This window comes from Halictus rubicundus, chromosome 14 (genome assembly GCF_050948215.1).
Source record: "Halictus rubicundus isolate RS-2024b chromosome 14, iyHalRubi1_principal, whole genome shotgun sequence".
NCBI lineage: Eukaryota > Metazoa > Arthropoda > Insecta > Hymenoptera > Halictidae > Halictus > Halictus rubicundus.
Window position 1 is genome coordinate 3,123,398 of NC_135162.1, and position 20,646 is coordinate 3,144,043.

General features: G+C 42.6%; 1 protein-coding gene and 1 pseudogene across 3 annotated transcripts in view; both read right to left on the reverse strand.

The window, feature by feature from the left end:
- The window catches only part of LOC143360931 (neuronal calcium sensor 2), a 602,579-nt gene that overhangs the window by 448,076 nt on the left and 133,857 nt on the right, over positions 1-20,646 (reverse strand). The gene's annotated exons all lie outside the window — the stretch shown is intronic.
- On the reverse strand, positions 15,833-17,374 carry LOC143361075 (UPAR/Ly6 domain-containing protein crim-like; annotated as a pseudogene). The gene is made up of 3 exons (XR_013083406.1): positions 17,024-17,374; positions 16,804-16,938; positions 15,833-16,735 (listed from the first exon to the last, which is right to left on the reverse strand). The product of XR_013083406.1 is annotated as a UPAR/Ly6 domain-containing protein crim-like (transcript).

The window sequence follows — 20,646 nt, forward strand, 5'->3', positions numbered from 1 at the left end:
TACCGATGCCGCTGCGCTCTTTTCGGCGTGGTATCGATGCCGCTGTATTCTTTGCAACATTGTGGCGATGAACGACAACGTTTGAGGCATTTTTCTGCCTGTAAAGGCGCGTATCTCGATCAACACAGTTCAGTTGTCGCTCGACTGCGAACGAATTGTCTCTTCCGTTTGTCCTAGTGAAATTGTGCGCAGTGTTTTAAATATTTATATTATACATTTAGATATTTTTTAAATTGGTGAGTTTCTTTTTCATAGGTAAGGACACATTATATATTATGCTTCATTGTTCAAAATATTTACACGTGTAACGTATGTATATGTTTTTAGTTTCATTTATCCGTAATGAATAATACGAATGACTTCAAAGAACATAGAAAATCTGCCGATAATACTTCGGCTTGGTTTTACTATTTATATGATGAAAAAAGTATGCTGGCGAGATGCAAAACATGTTCGAGGATAATTAAAGTTTTTGGACGAAGTACAAGCGGACTACATACACATTTAAAAACACTACATAATATTAATTTATTGAAAAGAAAAGAATCCGAGACAAATTCTAACTCACCTAAAAATGATATTACGAAACCAAAGACATCGCAAATTACAGATTTTTTCAATAGAAAAACCGACTGTTTCGATGAAGTTCTGTCTAGAATGACAGCATTAGATGGTTTGCCGTTCAGAGTGTTTTGTACTTCAATTGAATTGAGAAAGTCACTGATTGCAAGAGGTTTCAAAAATATTCCAAGATCTATTAATACTATAAGAAGAACTGTTATAAACTATAGTAACAGTGTTCGCAATTCTCTGAAAAAAGAATTAACAGAATTAAAATTAAATGGTACAAAATTTAGTCTCACATTTGATGAATGGACAAGTGTACGAAATAGACGTTATTTAAATATAAATATTCATTCAGAAAAGAAAATTTGGAATATAGGACTCACACATGTCTCAGGAAGTATGCCAGCTACAAAATGTGTAGAAGTAGTCAACTGCAAATTGGAGGAACATGGATTATCTCTAAAAGAAGATATTGTCTGCATAACTACTGATGGAGCAACGGTGATGAAAAAAGTTGGGAAGTTGATTGATGCAAATCAGCAATTGTGCTATGCTCATGGAATTCAACTTGGAGTAATCAGTGTGCTATATCAACAAAATCAAGAGCAGAAGAAGCAAAATACTCTGGATTTAGAAACTTCTGATTCTGATTTCGAAGAGAGTGACAATGAAGAAAATAGTACTACAATTGTTGAAAGTACCTCATTTGAATATGACGAAGATAATAGTAACGAGGACGAAATATTAACCTACCAAGAATTGCTTCCCATAATTAAGAAAATTCGAAAAGTTGTTAAAATATTTAAACGTTCCCCTACTAAAAGTGCTGTTTTACAAAAATATGTACTTACTGAAATAAAAAAAGAACTTATGCTAATATTAGATTCTAAAACACGCTGGAACAGTTTGTTATTGATGATGGAACGATTTTTGAAATTAAAAAATCCAATTCAGAAAGCATTAATTGACTTAAATTTACAAATTAATTTTCCCGATAATGAATTCGATTTAATATCAAAAACTGTATCAGCTCTGCATCCAATAAAACTGACTGTGGAAGCATTATGTCGGAAGGATTCCAACTTATTAACAGCGAATGCAGCAATAAATTTTATGTTGCAATCACTTAAAGATCAGGACACGCCACTGTCTGAGGAATTATACAGTGCATTGAAAATTCGTATACAGGAAAGGCATAGTGACCTAGAAAATATTTTAAGGTATTTACATAATTATAACGACTTTAAAAAAGAAAACGGAAAGGAAGAAAAGAAACTAACAAGGTCAAATTTAATTAAGTTCGTCGTCAATTTCCACAAAAACATTTATGAAAACCAAACACAAACCTATCCAGAAGAATTCGTTGAAGATGATGTTGATGTTGATATCGAAAAAGAATTATCTCTCGAGAAGAAATTACAATTAGCTATAGATAAAAAAATTGCTACGAACAATAATACAAAAATAATACAAAAAATAGATTTATCCAAAACCATCAGACGAGAGACCGAGTTGTTAGAGGATGAAGGACATCGAGGCAAATATTTAGAGCAAGTATATCGCTCATTATTAACAGTACCACCAACCAGCGTGGATGCGGAAAGACCATTTTCAACTGCAGGTAATTTGTGCAGAAAAATACGTTCAAGGCTTAATGACAGTTCAATAGATGCATTATGTTTTTTACAATCACATTTCAAAAATATCGAATCAATAAATTAGTTATTTTTTTTTTCCTATTAAACAACTGAGTTTTTGTACCTTCATGAAAATTCCTAGTACCGGTATTAATACCGGTATACCGGTACAACGTTTAAAAAAATACCGAATACCGGTATTGCATTTTTGGTCCGGTATTGCAATCCCTACTTGCAATCTTACTCAGGTTTTTGCAAATTTCCTGAGTCTTAATCAGGTAGCCTCGGCTCACCAACATCCATTGGTAATACCAATCTTACTCTATTAGCCGATAAGGAGGCAAAGGCCTCCAGGTGCGGCTCAAATAGACCTAGAAGTGTCTCACCCGGCGAGCCTCCGGCTCGCCGGATAGAGACCCCCTCCTTCTCTGTCCTAACACTCCTTTTACTAACAAAAAAAAAAAAGTTAAAGAGGTACACTGCACTGAGACGGGACTATCCAAAGGCATGCCGGCACGGGCTGTCAAAGATATTGAAAAGTTAGAGACCGGGTTTTTGAAAATGAGGGCACCGCCGCCGCGGGAATCGAACCCACGGCCTCACTGGTGGTAGCCGATCGACTAACGCGCTCACCCACGGAACCCTCCCGTTCTTACCGATCTCCTACATACTTTTGGTCTGGGGGTCCTGATCCCACATTAATGTCGTACGCAATTACGAAAATGCCGGCGTATCACGCAAAGCTCCAGGAGATGATAGACGTGGTGAATTCCATTAATTATAGAGTAAGTTCGCAGCTCGAGTCTGTAGGGCAATGGGATTTTCTGTTTCCTGTCTGCCCGTACAATGAGATATTGTCCCCATTGGATGGACATAACATTAGTTGTAACATGAGACACAAAATCATTACCGAACTGACAGGATGTAATATTCACTTGGATTCCAAGTCTGGGAGTTCATTCACTAATCTTGCGAATCAGTCTGTTAACCGCCCTAGATATTTTACAGATATGCTGGGGCTTTCATACTCCGATTCAATGGCGGAAGAGATTTCGGCCTACATGGCTTCATTCCTAACACCAGGAGAAGTCCTAATGAATGTAGATTATTTAGATTTAGGAATGTCAGACTTCGAGCACTCTGGGATCCTCGCTTTAATTGCAAGGGTGATACTGATGTGCGATACGAAGTCGACTTTCAACAACGTGTCACTCACCACCATTAAAGAGACGGATGCTATTATAGTGCGATGGGCTTTCTATCATGAAGTAATAGAAAGAATCCCAGATACTAATGACGAATTTCGCTTGAATAACTATCGTAAGTTAACGAAGATAGTGAAACAAACAAAGATGATTTAGCCAAAGAAGCAGGTCCGGCGATCAACGTGACCGTCGGTACCATTTACGATTTGATAGGACAGCTCCGACTGGTTTCTAGACAATTCGCGGAGCATCAAAAATGGCAAATATTGGGTTCTGGAAACTGTTATAAAAATATGTTAGATTGGAGGGAAAGTTCTGCCGTATTTTAAAGAAAACATTAGAATCAATTTATAAAAATACATGTTTAATATTATGCAATGATATAATTTCCATTATTTGTAAGGACTTGTTGACATCTTTCAGGTAATCTGTCCATTCTTGTTTCCCAATGATTCAATAGCGACGTGTGTTTTTGATTTGCAAGAAAAATTAACTGCTTATTTAAAATACGACAAAACATTCCCTCAAACCTAATATATGGTAGCTCGAACCGATGGCTCCGAAAGGGAGTACCGTATTATTAATTAATCTGGTGGCTTTTTCCATTCGGGCAGAAATGGGACGGACAGCAATAAAATACAAGTAGAAGGTTGTAACGAGTCCGTTTCCCGGCGGATCTCGTAACAACGGATTCCTCGCGGCCGGATTTGGCTCGCCGTGCCAGGGTTCACGCAGGATAACGCGAGGGTTACGGCGGGACGCGGACGGTCGGGCACGGGTGATTAACGACACGAGTATTCCAAATGTTCGTCACTGTCCCGGCTTCGCGTTTCGGTGGTCGGCGGTCGCGATTCGGGTCTCGATCGCTCGGCGTTCGGGTCGGCCCTCCAGGTGGTCCAATACGCAGCGGCGTATTTAGGATTCACGGGTCGCGGAAAAATCGGCACACTCGCGATTACAATTTCGCGGGTATAAATACACTCTCGCGAGTCGTATTCAGCGGGCGGCTTCCCGGCGTCGCAAGAGACGATTCCGGTCGGGATCGGGCGGTCGGTATCGGCGGCTAGAGGTCGGATCGGGAAAGTACGTCTGATCGTTATCGCGGCGGAAAACCAAAGAGAGCGTTTTCCGGTTCGTCTCTCTCGTCTTGCCGGGCGAGGGGGTGCGGTGCGGTACGGTTCGCGGCCGGCTTTTCCGGTGTCGTCCCGCATCCGGCGCGCCGGTGTCGCATCATGACGGGTTCCGGTTCCCGCCAAGATCGGTTCGGCGTTGCGGGGCTCGCGGGGGCGCTCGCGGGTACCGGCGGATCTCGGTATCCGTCGGTCGTGTTCGGCTCGGAACAGGCCTGGCGCAGCCAGGTCTGTTACAAGGTGTTCAACCGTTTGCTCGTCAGCTCAAATTCATCAATTTTACGACGGGTAAAGCCAGATGTTGGGATCAACTCTAAAAATGAGGTCAGCGTAAAAATTAGTTTCTCCGACAAGTTTTAATTACTTTATGACCACCGTCCAACGAATACACGAAGGAAAACACACGGTCAACACGTGCTGGAAGGGACTCCCTCTCGTACTAAAACACAATATCGCACTTCCTAGTCGGAAAACATAACGATAGAAACTATTTTTACCAACAAATTCCCGTGTGATTAATTTCATGATATTCGACGTAAGCTGTGGGTTATAGGAGTGGGCTAAGATATTAAACTGTTACCGCCCACTACTACGCGATTGTAGGGGGTGGAAGACGCAATTTCGTAACGCGTTTAAGAGTTCTCTCTTGCGCTTTTACAGACTTAGTAGTAAGTTATTTTGTAAATAGTTGTGTCATTTTGTAAATAGTTGTAAGTTTTTTTGTAAATATAAATATGTGAATGTAAATAATAATATCTGTACATAATGTACAGAGTATTTATTATGTTTCCAATGAAATAAAATTTCAAAATATATAATTAAATTAAATTTATATTTCATTATATATGCAAATGGTCACGATTTCTGTGCTGTGTGATATGCAGTGAACAAATATCTGTGTTGAAATAATATAATATTAAGAGACATTACGAAAGTAAACATTCTTTAAAATTTAATAATTTGCAAGGACAGTTACGCAATGACATGACGGATCAACTACAAGCAAGTTTAAATTTAAAGTTGCGAAGTAATTGATTTACAAAGCGACACAGAAATAAGAAATAAATTTCAAAATGTCAATCTTAGCGATTTTTATAAGCTTTAGTTTCCAGTTACTAAATTTCCATTGCTAGCTACCCACGCTAGGGAAATGATGATCTTACTTGGCAGTACTTATATGTGTGAACAGCTATTCTCGAAAATGAAAATTATGAAAAGTGATCGTCGTAATCGATTGGATGACGAACAACTGAAAAATTGTATTAGAGTAGCAGTTTCAAATATCACACCCAATATTGACAAGCTTGTTAATGAGAAAAAAAGTTAGGTATCGCATTGAGTTTTAAAATTTACTTCAATTCATTTAATTAGTAACAGTGCATGTAAAGATAACATGTACCTATGTATTATTGTGCATATATACATTATCTAATAATAAAAAATAATAGATCAAATAAAACAAACGTTTTATTGTAAATCGTTTCATTGCGGCCCGCGCGTAGTATTAGGGTTCTACTTTTTGCCCGCTGCAGTCCGCGGGTTGCACATCACTGCTCTAATAGATCAACCGCATATCGTTTGTTGGTGGCAAGAGTGTATTCGACATATTCGAATACACCGGTCGGAAGTGCCGTCGATATATTTTCTAGACGAAATGTGGTGAACGCCGGAGATGGCAGACACAAACTTTTGGTGGATTCTAGGGTTACGTGACTGAGAAATGTCGCGGAAAGAGGGTTATCCACGGGAATACTCGATCCCTCCGGAAAGGGAAAGCAATAAATCATAACTTGTCGGATCACCAGCCCAGCTTGTACCTGGAGCCCTTCTCTGCTTTGAAGCGAAGAAAGATTCGGGGAACTACCATACCGAAATGAATGGCGACGCATTTTTTATGGGTTTCGCAGCTTTTTGCCCAAGCTGCCAGATGGGGTTGCGACAGTTATAGACAACGCGTCTTACCATAGTGTTAAATTAGATAAACATCCGACAACGAGTTGGAAAAAATTATATATAATTACTTGGTTGGAAGGTAAGGCGGAAAGGGTAGAACTAGATATTGTTAAAATGGAGCTACTTCAATTAACAGCCAAGCATAAACGTCCACGCAATGTAATTGACGAATAAGCTAGACAAGCATGGACATATCGTGGTACGGCTTCCCCCTTACCATTGCGAACTCAACCCCATCAAACTAGTATGGGCAAAAATGAAAGATTACATTAGAGCGCGAAGCACAACTTACAAGTTGGCTGATGTCCGCCAGCTTGTAAGCCAAGCCGTCGAAAGCATGTCGGCGGGGACGTGGCAGCATTTTCTTCGTCACCCAACGGAGGTGGAAAACAGGTTCCGCCAACTCGACCACATAACTGTGTGGACTAGTCTGCTGAGTCTGACTATGATGTGCGAAATTTTTAGTGTAATAAGTGAATTTTAGTGTCATTTTTATTGTAACAAGTGAATTTTACTGTAATTTTTAGAGTCCTGTACAAGACCATGCATAGCATGCATAAAATGTAAGCTAACAAGATTGCAACTCGATCGAAGCGGAATACAACGTGCGGACGGAATTCTTGGCATAATTCAAGGAGACGTGTGTGTTATATTCGTTATAGTTGGTACTTTGTTTTTGGTACTTTGTAAAGTATAAATGTGGAGATACAAGAACAATTAGAAAATTTGCCGTTTGGATGGAAAACAGACGAAGTCGAAAAATCAAAATAATCAGATCCGACAACAAGAAGGAGTTCGTAAATAATGTAGTGGAAATCTTTTTTAAAAAAAATTGAATTAGACATGAAACAGCTGTTCCGTACACATCACAGTAGAACGGCTTGGCGGAACGAGTGAAACGCACTATCATTGAAAAAGCATGGTACATGTTAAATGACAGAGGATTAAATATAAAATTTTGGTTAGAGGCCGGAAAAACCGCAATGTACTTTATAACAGACCTACTCCGCGCTGCCTTCCGCTGGATGTTCGAACACTCCAGGGTTACGTGGGGAAAGGGCGGTGGTGGAAAAGGTGAAATAAACCAGAGCCGCGAGTCTGGTAAAACGATATTTATTGTTGTGATCGGCGCGACAGAAAGACCGCGACGCTGTTTCCTAAGGCCTCGGTGCGCAGCTGACCTCTAATTTGCTACATACAGAAACGAGTTGTCAGCGCGGAGTGCAAACGAGGCGCATGAAGTTGAAACGCGTACAGTGATACTTAAATCTACGCCTGGATCCTTACAATGTTACGGTCGCGGAACGATACGGGCGCGGTACAATACGGACGCGATGCAATGCGGACGGTGCAGTAGGTGTCGGCAGAGGAGTCCCTCCTAAAAACAGTATTCTAGGTGGTCAGCAATCTTGACTATCTGATGGTACCATGGAGACCGCTTGGCTGGTCAGACTCAGCAAGTCGGGAGCGGTTGCCGGGAGAGCGCGTTGGCTACGGTATTTTCTGGACCTCGGCGGTAACAGTTCTTGAAGTCTCTGTGTCCAAGTTCCATTGTCAAGCATGCCAGCCGGTCGGGAAGGTTGTCGAGCTTCTCGAGCCACTTGAAGGACTGATGGTCGGTCAGCACGATGAAAAGTATTACCCTTCGAGGTAATAATGCCGCATCTTCCAGATGCCCCAACGGACGGCGGGGCACTCGAGCTCGGTCGCTCAATAATTCCGCTGTGCCTGGTTGAGTGTGCGGCTGGCGTAGGCGATGTACGGTGTCCGTTTGTACGGTGAAGTGCTACTCCCAGTCTGAAACGGCGAGCACGGTCAATTCCGAAACACGCCTTGGGAGCTCGTCGAAGGCGGCTTGCTGGGGTGTGTCTCATCTCCACTTGAATGCGTCTTCAGGAGACCGATCAGCGGTGCGGCGGTCTGCGAGACGTCCAGCAGGACACGATGATAGCAGGAGAGGAGTCCCAGGAACCAGCTCAGCCCCTTCACGCTGAACGGTGGAGCCAGAATGGTAACAGCGGCGACCTTATCCGAGTCGGTATGGAGGCCGTCCTGGTCGACGACGTGCACCAAATATGTTAACTGCGGCCGCGCGTAATAACATTTCTCTTAGTTCGACCGCAGGTTCGCTGCTTGGAGCTGCAGGAAGATTTCTGTAAGGGCACGCTCGTGTTCATCGAAGGACACGCTCACGACGACGATGCTTCCAAATAGGCGAACGCGTACGTTCCCATGTCCGGCGAGATGAGTTGGCCCAATAGCAGCTGAAGATAGTGGGCGCGGAGTGAAGGCCGAGGGCCTGACCACGAACGCGAGGAGCCCGTTTCCTGGTACGGTGAGCGCGGTTAACGGTCAGCTGGCGGGCGTCAGCGGTGCCTGCGAATACCCGTCCTTTAGGTCGATGGACGACAGGTAACGAACACCGCGCAGCTTGTACAGAGTGATGTCGGCAGAACCGGTGGAGCGGCAGAAGTCGATGCAGAAGCGGTTTTCCCGTCTTTCTTCCTGACGATCACGATGGATGAGCTCTACGGGCTTCGCAGAGGCTGGACGACCCTATCGGCGAGAATTTTACCGTGTTGCGGTGCCGATACCGCTGTTTGATCGGCGTCGGGTCCAAGATTCGGATCTCGTGCTGCGCCAACGATCTTACGCTGCGTACCTCCTCGAATATGGCTTGCTTGCGGGCTATGAGCACGTGCAGCTGCCGGTTCTTGTTCGGTGTCAGATTGGCGTGTTCATTTGGGACCGCGATCTCGCAGACGTTCCTTGGCCGGCTTGTTACCCTGGTCGAGGTGGAGCTATGTCAGGGCGTTCATGCCTAGCAGTACGTCGTGGTCGAGCGTGTCCATGATGTAGTACTGGTGCGTCAAGGAGATGTCGTTACTGCTGCCGGTCTCGGCGATACTGCTGGTCAGACCGGTTTCGGTGCTGTCAGCCTTAGTGGCGGCGGTGTTCTCCTCTGCGACTCGTCAGCCGAAGCGAATGCATTGGCGGGCCATGGACGTGTTCAGGAACGAGCTGCTGGTCCCGATGTCGACGAACGCCTGCGTTTGGTCATTTCCGGCGACGACGGACATGTAGATTCAGTTGTTATCGATCGATCAGACCCGTTCCGCGGCTTGTTTCCCTGGTGGCTTCGCTCGGGGAGGCAAGACGCCGTCTTTGCCGTAGAACGAGCAGCACCTCGCCGGTGCATTTCGGCAGTCGAAGCGGGCGTGTGTCCCGTCTGTTTGGACCGCCAGTAGTGCGTGTTACGGTTGTATGCGCTGCTTACGGCTAGCGTGTGCCCAAAGGGGGCTTACAAATGGACGGAGCGGGACATGACTCCCGGTGGACCTTGCAGAGGATCTCCTTGACCTGTCCGACGCGCTGGATAATCTGGGTGGCGTTCGTGAGCTACGGCGAATGTGCAGCTGGAACTCGGCTCTCATGTTCTAGTGCAGGGCATTAAGTTGTCTTTTCTGGATATAGTCTCCATGCCTCCGCAACAAAGTCATGAGGGCGGTGATGTAGTGCACGATGGGTTCGGTGGTTGCCCAGTGTCAGTAGGCAATCTGCTGATCGAGGTGGCGCCGTTCGTCGGGCGGCAGATAGAACTGTCGCAGCTAATCCTCCAGATCCTTCCACGAGGAGATAGCCGGTCAGGAATTGTGGTACCAGAGCTGTGCGTCCCGCCGCAACAGTTTCGGGAAGCCTTGTAGTAACCGCTGGTCGCTCAGGCGGTGTGATCACTGGAGCTTGTGAACGCGTTTCAGGGACGCGTGCGAGTCGTGCTGATCGAAATGACAACCCCATTTCCACATCTGGTCGGGGACAGTTGCGTGGCTGGAGGAGCCTCCTCAGATACAGGAGAGATCAGGTTGGTCGGTAAGAGCGGACCCGGAACGCAGTCAAAACGTCGGTACGGACGAGACCTGCCGCTGAGTCATCCTGGAACCCCTACAAGTAATTGGTCTGGTCGACTTCCTCCTTGCATTCCGGTGCATCCTTCGGTTAGTCAGGAAAGGCCACAGGATTCCGGCGGACGTAGGCTACGAGTCGTAGGTCCCGATCGTTCGAAGCTCACGGATAAACTGATCCTTTGAGAGGCGGTAGATCCAGACTACTCTCATGGTTACAATACTTAATTTAAAAAAATATATCTATAAACACAAAAGAAAACTACGTTTGCACTCCTTAGTTCCGTATAGGCGTGCGCGACGCTGACTATTCTCCTACTCTAGTCCCTGTTCGGGCGTCATTTAACACTTTCGCGACGGGGCCTGAATTCACTGGCCGCACCATGGGGCGGGCCTGTTTTTGTACTCGATCCTATCGGGCGGGCGGAGTCCCCGGTGGTACATGAACCATTGCCGCGTTATAGATAATTATTAACAACTGAAGAAATGTCAATAAGACAACTAAAGAATAGCAACCTCCATTTTAGAAACAGATATAGGGAATGTTATAAAAAATTGTCAGAACGCGTGGACACCGTCATAGCCGCACAAAAAGCCAAGCGCGTTACTACATTTTGCCCTCTGTGCGACAATGAGCCGGCTTTGTGAATACAATGTTTTGAAGAAATTCACAGAAAGAAATACTTCTCTTATGTATATAAATATGTAAATAAATTTGTTAATTACAACAATCACCTTTTTATTACATTGACACAGCCTCAGGGGAATTTGGGCGCATGTTCGCTCCCATTGTTTCGAGAACTCATGCGGATCTGATTCCAAAGGGAATACTCCCTTCAGTATTACTGAACATCAAGGTGAACCCTGTTTCGGAGTATTTGATTTCCTTCATATTACATTGACACAGGCGTGTAACACCGGTGGCTCATCCCGCCCGATGGGACATTTCTGTATGTACCACCGGTGGCTCATATCCCGTCCCATGGGACAGACAAGAATGTACCACCGGTGGTACACCACGACCCATGGGACAGACAAGAATGTACCACCGGTGGTACACCCCGTCGCGAACGTGTTAACGGTTAGTCTGGTGAAACGGTATTTATTGAGCTGCTCGGCGTGACGGAACGGCCGTGATGCTAATTCCTGGGGCCTCGGTGGACAGCTGGCCTCTACCTGAAACGCGGTGCATGAAGACGGAACGCGTACAATAATACTTAACCCTACATCGAGGTCCTTACAATACTACGGACATGATGCGGTGCGAGTACACGCGCGCGTGAGACCCCGTAGTATGTGCTCGCCGCCCGACTGCGGGGTCTCTTGAAGCTTGTCATCCTATTTACCTACACTGCGACAACCCGAACCCTCGGCTCGGGTTTCCATCAAACTTTTAAATTTAAATTTAAATATAACTCTAACTTTGCCTATTTCACTCTATCGACACATATCATAATACATTATATTTTATTTTCCTCCTCATTATTGTACACTAATTGTTCACCTTCACCACTAAACATAGTATGTTCCTTCGTGAACCAGCGATCGTTCTGCGATTTCAAATAGCCTGAATTGGGACCTTGATCCCTAAAAACCCCACCCTAGCTCCCACCGGGAACCGACTCTCTTTGCTCAAGAGTAAAAAGAAATCTCAAATTATCCAAAAAAGGACCATAGTCCATAAAATCCGCAATGTAGAAGACGTGTTCCCGGGAATATCAGTTCACCCCCCCCCCATCTCCCCAACGCCCCCCAGCAGTCACCACGACTCAAACATATCAAATACACCACAGCCAATTACTCTTGATACTCATCTACTCTTCCAGCAAACCACTACAGGCAATTTCATAAACCCCAACTCAATCATTCAAGTTCGGGACACGTCCAACCCACCGCAGGTCTATCCATCCTCCTCACAGGAAACTTCCTCTCAAGAGGCCGGCGGTAAGGATCACCACGATGATTTCCTCGTGGTGACCTCACACCGAAATAAAACGCTCAACAATCAACCTTCCCCCAGTCTCGAGAAGCCTCCAAGCAAATCTCCACCACCAAACTTGCTCGCTACTCAAAATCGTTTTCACGTCTTCACGTCCTTCTTGGATAACCCTAACTCCATGGATATTCCTGAAGTCCCGCAAATGAACAGACCGACCTCCCCTGTCAATAACAATCCTGCTCAACAATATGTACTCTCCACTACCAGGAAACCTCGAAGTCCGCCTATCTATCTCTCTAACTTTGATTTAAACATCCCTGCCTTCCACCGACGCATGAACGCCGACGTTGGAAAAGACTCATACTCAGCAAAATTTCTTGGACGCAGAATAAGAATACAATTCTTTGACTGTGCCAAATATGAAACATTCAGGAAATCCCTAACGGAAACGGACATACCCTTCTTCACATTCAGCGCGAACTCAGATCGAAACCCAGTCATGGTCTTAAAAGGCCTCCCATCTATCCCTACCTCTGAACTAGAGGCTGAGATTAAATCATGTAGACTCGAGATCTCCACAGTGTCGGATATCTCCCCAAAGAACACGTCTTCCCATTATGCCATACGTAAGGTGATTTTCTGTTGGTATTCCTGATCGCATACGTAGGTTAGGTTTTCACGTGCTGTCGCGGTTGGTAAAAGTAGAGCGCGTGCGCAAAGAACGACTGTTGAGAAAGAGATCGCGACTGCTCTAGTAAAAAGATGTTACGCGTTAAATTTTTTCTCTCTATTAACCTATGTATTTTTCGTAAGATATAATTATCAATAAATATTGTATGGTGAAAATGCGAAGTGTTCTTGCCAAATACTTTCCAACATTTTCTCACCCTCCACCACCACTGCTATTGTCACGTCCGGTGGTGCACGACCGCTCAAGAATCAAACGAATAAAACTTCAGACAAAGAATTATTATGAATTATTGTTGAAACCCAATAATGTCACGGGAGGAGAAGAAAATAAATAGGATTAAGATAGGCGTTAAAATTTCTAGAAAATTAGATAACGAACAAAACAATTCCAATTATCCTCCTGCGAGAGACGCAGCAAAGATCGATGTCACCCCGAAAAATAAACAGAAAGTGTGTCCAGTTGCGCCAAGTTCCAAGAAGGCACACTAATCCCATGGTAAGAATGACGCGCATTAGATAAAAGATCAAATCAATATCCTATTTAAACAATGGACTGTCCATCCTGTAAAAGGGAACCAATACTTCAAAGACCAATCATTCTGTCATAAAGTTTAGACCGGACCAGTCCATTATAGTGTCAATTTCAGTTTTAATAAGGTTTTTAATAAAGTTCAAATTCAGTGAAAGTTTTATAAAGTTCAAAACCAGTGATAATTGGAATTGGTGAAAGCTGCAACCTGCGACCTGCGAACCGCAGCAACTGCGATTAGCGGTATTCCCGACCTGCGGTAACTGCGATCTACGGAACCTGCGACTTGTGGACTTGCGGTGTCCACACCACGAAGCGAACACAACAACTCGGTAAATTAACATTACTATTATTGAACGAAATATTTGTAAGCTATCTAGTTTATGCGTTAACTACACATAATCTCTATTTGTCAAATCATGTTTAAAACTTCTGATTCAGCACCTAATTATGAATAAATCAATAATTTTGTTTGTTTTGGAAAATAAGAATACAAGTCATTTAAACAATCCTCAATTTCCCGAACCGTAGCCGGTGAATGCAGGTAGGTTCAAAACTGCGTCCTATCTCATAAAAATCGTAATCCGTCCTACCTGTGACGTAACAGAGGCAATAGGCACGGAACAGAGGAAAGCCTATATGGCAAACAGGAGGAGAGCAGTGTTTGCTACCATGAATGCTCCTCAAGGAACGTTCATGGTGTCTGATGAGTTCATGAGTAATTATGCTCCAACTCTCCGACTAACCCCAAAATTAAAGAGACATCTTTTCCAGTTCTGTTTCCAATATCAGACTAAGTACCCCGAACTAGCTGCTGCTTTAGTATTATTAGGTGATGCAGCCATGACCAGTTTCCAAGCAATGATACAATTTATCCAAGGAGAACCTCTTACCGAGCCACATAGAGAGAGAAATCGAAATACATTGAAAAACATTGAGAAATCTCTATACAGGATGTCTAAAAAATGCAGTTCCTTGAAATGGGTGATTCCTGAGATCATTGGAAGAAACTTTTTCCTTTGCGAAAATACGCTCGTTTGTCGCAGTAATGAGAATGCTCTGTGGCAAGTACAATATCAGAGTGGAAGAAGGAGGAAATGGAAGACGACGAGCTCAGTCCCTGGGGCCAGATGTTATCCTTTGCGAAAATATTCTTCGCAGCGTCGCGTCGTTGAGGAATTATTAACGAAAAACTCGGACCAATCAGGGCGCGACAAAAGCAGAAGGACTCCGGCATGGCAGCAATTCCCGCTCCGCGTGCCGTTGTTATTAGCCGAGCCGTAATCTGTCCACTAGGGTGGACCTTAGTTATAGTTGACGAAAATTATTTCGCAGATTTTTTTGTGGAACATCCCCTAGACTTGTGCCACTGGATGAAAAAATAATCTGTGCGAAAATATTTAGACATTCCCATTTATACGTTCTTCTATCCCATAGAAAAAATGCAGATATCATAACTGTAATGTAATAATTTTTACTTTCATCAAGATTACAGTTTTTTAATTATATATGTTGAAAAATTTCGGAGCGAAATTATGCTCGAAGAAACTCGGCGTGTTTGTGTGTGAGTGAGTGTCACAGGTGCGTCGTACGGCTCTTTTGTTTCCATATTGTCGGCCATATTGTTCTGATTAAAAACATAAAAGCATAAATTGCCAATAATGCTCGATTCTCCATCTGCGTACATTGTAGGCTGTTGGTCGGTCGCTGGTCTTTGAAGTTCCGAGCTCGCAGAGTCGCGAGATATCGGTGTAAAACAACTACCAATCCAATTGCAAAGCTTCATTATTTTTCATGATTTCTTTATGGGACTTGCGCCAACTAATTCGTGGCATTCTTCTGATTAAAATGACACTAAACACGGTACAAATTGGACTGTATTTAGCATTTTTATCCGTAGATTTATTCGAAGGCTTCGAATAAATCTTCGGATAACTTTTGCCAGCTCGACGAATAAACGGCGACGACGGCCGACGACGGCCGACGAGGACCGACGAGCGCCGAACGTGGAAGACCCAGCGACTGCCAAACGGTATACAATGTAAGCGGATGGAGAGTCGTCGTGACGTTGCACAACATTTTTTTGTTCAGTCTCTTAAAGAACAACCTATCGTATATACTAGGGTGGCTCTTATTTTCGACATTTGAATTTCTTTTGCGGAACCTCTAGGATTGTTCCAATTAATCAAAAAAAGATCTGTACAATAAAATCGTTATTCTCAAATATCTTCTAAATTATTGACTGTATCGAAAAATTGGGTAGACAAAACCTGAAGATCTGGACAGGCTGCGTTTTTTATGTCCTGTTACTTTTTCTCGTAAAACAATCGGTTTTCGAAAGAAATTGAGATAAACATCAGAATCAAAACAAAAAATTCTTTCTGAAATTTGAAAAGTGAAGTGTATCCTAGGGGTTGCCGCAAGAAAATTTTCTTCGAGAGTAAATAAGAGCCATCCTAGTTATACTTATTTACATTTAGAGACTAAAAGTATTCGTATAAAAATAGTATTATTTATTGTAATGTTGTTACAACAGATATTTTTGGACGGAATTACCGCTAAATTCAAACTACAAATATCAGCTTATTCTTATTCTGCTGCCAACCAACATGTACTATACGAATGTCAGACTATTGAGTAAAAAATTAAATGGTTTTTACGCGCAGTAATATCGTTGATTAGCTTCTGGTTTTGTGCAGTAAAATTGTGTTACGTTCGGTGCTTATTTACACTATATACAACTGTGTCGGGTATTTGGAAAAATAGTTGTACTTTCTACGTTTATGTAAATACTAAATCAATCGAGACGATTCAAATTTGATTATTCACAATTAAGATTGTAAAAGCTAAATCTGCACAAACTTACAAGATTATGTTAGGCATCGCGCGACACGTAACCATTTTATGTGGCAAACTGTTGCATGGCGATAAGTAATAGCAGTAAAAATGTTGGTAAAGCAATGGTAGCGGCGTCGTTGCATCGGTGATCGAAGTAACAGAAACACCATGTTACTTCGTCGTAATAGTCTCTATGAATGTCCAATTGATGAATGGAATTGTTTACGTAATGTCCCAAATGAACATCTTTAGCAGCAGGTCGACAACCTTCGTAGCGATCGGCTAGTATATCTTTTCTGAAGCTACGTACGGAGCTCAAACATTCCCTTGATATAATTGTCTCAGCTGAAATGTATGCAATAATGCGGAATATATATGTATATATACAAATTTGAGCGACATTACATATGTACCTCCTTTTTTTTCGATTATCTTTACACATTTGTCATCGTATTCTGGACAAGTTTAACCCCAATACCACCACCACTTGAAAGGTGTGCCACACCCAGGATGGTTACTATTGCATCTGTAGCAGTATAAACTGTCCCCTGTAAGTATTATTTAAATTGTAACGAAAGATGCAGGGAATTAACCACACCCTGCAGACAACGGACATTTATTTCGTTGTTATACCTTCGTTAATAAGTAAACTTAAGAAGACGACAACACAAATCGTTTTGTACATTTTTCCTTAAAAGTAACGGTAACTTTAAAGATGTTTTTAATAGAGATTAAATCGATAAATGCGGTACCGTGACAGCAATTTGAAAATGCAACAAAACAATTACAAATGCTTCCCATGCCGTGCCCCATGCCACATGAATCACATAAATGACGGGATGATGCGAGGTGAACGCTAGTATCGATGTCACCTTATTGTCACGATTCTGATTCGCTCTACTCTGGACAAATTGCGAGTCGAGCAATTACATTTCGAGGAGAGAGGAAATTCACTCCTATATAGACGTAGTTATCCTATGGGCATGTTTTAATTAATATTTCTCACTGTTACAGCATTTCGATATATTGTAATATTCGTATATACCACAATGTATACTATATACCCTTGTACATACTAGAGAGGATACGAGAGGATCGGACAATTAGTCGACTGCCTTACCGACGCACAGTGCGGACAAGTCGGCACATCTCACTACATTTTTATTTGACGATGCACGAAAATTTCCTTTGGCAGAACTGCATATTAGCAGGAAATTCATATTATTATTCATTTAAAAATCATTTAACAATTTTTTTTATGCATAAAAATAATTTTTTTTCAACTTATTAATTTTATTGTTATTTAATTTTTTGTGACTAATTACCATTACATATGCATTAGTAACCAAATTTAGATTTTTTAGAAAAATTTGGCCATGGAGGCACTCTCTAAAGTGCCAAAAATCGAAAAATATTATATTAACTGTAAATGAGTGTGCAATAATAATTCTGTGTAATGGAAAGTGCTTACCAAGGAATATGCATTCTTTATACATTTAATAAAGTAGATTTATTTTTTGTACAAATTTTCAACGGTGGTTTTATTTGTTAATTGCATATAAAATTTCAAATTAACATAAAACAAAAACGGCAAAATATATCCTGAGATTCATGCATATTCGGATACATTACTTTTATTATAGTTTAAGAATTTCATAGTTTTGTCAGCTACTTTTTGCGACTCTCAATTTTATAAACTTTTTAAGAAGTGTCCATACCTTTCCTTTAGGATCTATTGTGGAAAATTTGTTATATTTTTTTTAAATGTATTAGCTATATTGTTAAATTTCATTTTCTGTGAATAATTAACAATAAGTATACATTTGTAAACAAATTTGGTTGTAAAAAGTTTTGCCATTTGTTCGCCACAGTTACAGTGGGGAATTTACTGGAAAAGTTCAATATTCGTGTATATCACGATTGAAATACATTTCTTTTGCAAAACATACGTATTAGGATGGAAATTGTTAATAATAATCATATAATAATCATTTTTATGCATAATACAATTTTTCAATAATTACATATCAATCATTTTCATGTATTTTTAATTTGTTTTTAATATATGTTTTATAACTATTGAAAAAGTAATAAGAATGTAAGGATATATCGAGATGTGCAAGATCACGAGAGTCAATGATTTTGGGTCGCAGAGTACTGAGAATGACTCGGATAGCGAATAGCGTTTTGTTAAGTTTATTCATTTTATTCACTAGTATTATAATTTGTTTAAGTTTATTATTGTTAATTTTACATATGGTTCATTTATTATTAATTTTGTTCTAAACTTGTTAGTTTTTAAAAATAAATTTGGTAATTTTTAATAATAAATTTTTTTTTTTGTTAAAATTAGTAACTATATTGGTAAATATAATTGTCTGTTGTCGCGTCCGGTGGTTTGACCACTAATGAATAAGACAAATAAAACTTCAGATAAAGATATATTATGAACTATTGTTCAAACCCAATGATGTCACGCGAGGAGAATAAACAAATAGAATTAAGATAGCGCGCAAATCGATTTCAATTTATCTTCCTGCAAGACACGCAGTGAAGATCACCCTGCGAATAAACAAAAAGGGTGTCTTAATTATACTAAATTACAAGAAGGGATGTTGACTTCATGGTAAGAGTGACGACACATTAGCTAGAAAATATCAAGAAGATTAGAAGATTAAACAAGGAAGGAAGGGGGTGGGGTGCGTAGATAATATATACGTGCTGAATTATCTCCTAAACAGGCAGATGAGAAGGAAGGAAAGGAAGATGGTGATCTTCTTTGTAGATCTGAAGGCGGCATTCGACGCGGTGGACAGGGAAATATTGGTGAAAGCCTTAAGAGAAAGGGGAGCAAGGGAGGGGCTGGTTGTGAGATGTGAGGAGATGTTGAGGGAGACGAGGAGTAAAGTTAGGGTGGGAGGGGAGGAGGGGGCAAGTTTTTGGACGATAAGGGGGGTGAGGCAGGGGTGCCCGCTGAGCCCGTTACTATTTACATTGATGCTGGCGGATATGGACGAAGTGCTGGAGAAGGGAGGATGGGGGGGAGTAAAATTAGGGGAGAGGAAAATCTTTACGCTGGCGTACGCGGATGATGTAGCTATGATGGCGGAGGATGAGGAGGGCATGAGGGGTATGATGAGGGGCCTGGAGAGATACCTGGAAGAAAGGAAGCTGCAACTGAATGTGGAAAAGTCGAAGGTGATGAGGTGCAGAAGGGGTGGGGGCAGGTGGAAAAAGATCACATGGAGGTGGAAGGGCAAGGTGCTGGAGGAGGTGGCAGAATTCAAGTACCTGGGGTACGTGGTTATGAGGGACGGGGGACAGAGGAAGCACGTGGAGGATAGAATTAGGAAGGGGGCAGCGATAATGGGACAAGTATGGGGGATTGGGAAGAGGAGGTTTGGTAACGACTGGGGAAGGAGAATTTGGTTATTCGACAGGTTGGTGTGGTCGGTTATCAGCTACGGGGTGGAAATTTGGGGTTGGAAGGAATGGGAAGGTATAGAGAGACTGCAGGAGAGGTTTCTGAGATGGGTGCTAGGGGTAGAGAGGTGCACGCCGGGATACATGATAAGGGAAGAGTTGCAAAGGGAGCTGTTGAGAGGGAGGGCGGGGTTAAGGGCATGGAGCTACGAGAAGAAGCTGCGGGGGGAAGAGGGGGGGAATTAGCAAGGATGTGCCTAGAACAGGTAAGAGGCAGGGGCAGAAGGGGAGGGGAGGTAGATGGGTGGGAGAATGAGAGAAGACGTTTCTGGGGAGAGAGAGGTTGGTCAGCAGAGGAGACAGAGGTGATGATGGAGGAGAGGACAGAGGTAGTGAGTGGAGAATTAGTAAAGAGGGAAAGGAGGAAGCAGCAGGAGGAGAGATGGGAAAAGATAAGGAGAGCGAGATACAATGTGTGGTATGGGAGGGTCAAGGGAGAGGGGATACCAGGATATTTGAGGAAAGGGTGGGGAGAGAGTAGATGGCAAAGAGTAGCTAGATTTAGGTTGGGTAATGAGATGAGGGGCGGAAGGTATTGGATGGAAGAAGAGGAGAGAAGGTGTAGGGTCTGTGGGTGGGAGATGGAAACGTGGGAGCATGTGTGGGAGCTGTGCTGGGGAGGGGATGAGGGAAGGGGGCAGCAGGGTAGGGTAGGGGTGGTGCTAGGAGATGAAGGAGAGGGAGAGGAGTTGATGAGGAGGTTAGAGGAGTGGAGGGAAGGTACGGAGGGATGAGGCGGGGGGGTGTGAGCAAGGTATGAATGCTTAGGAATG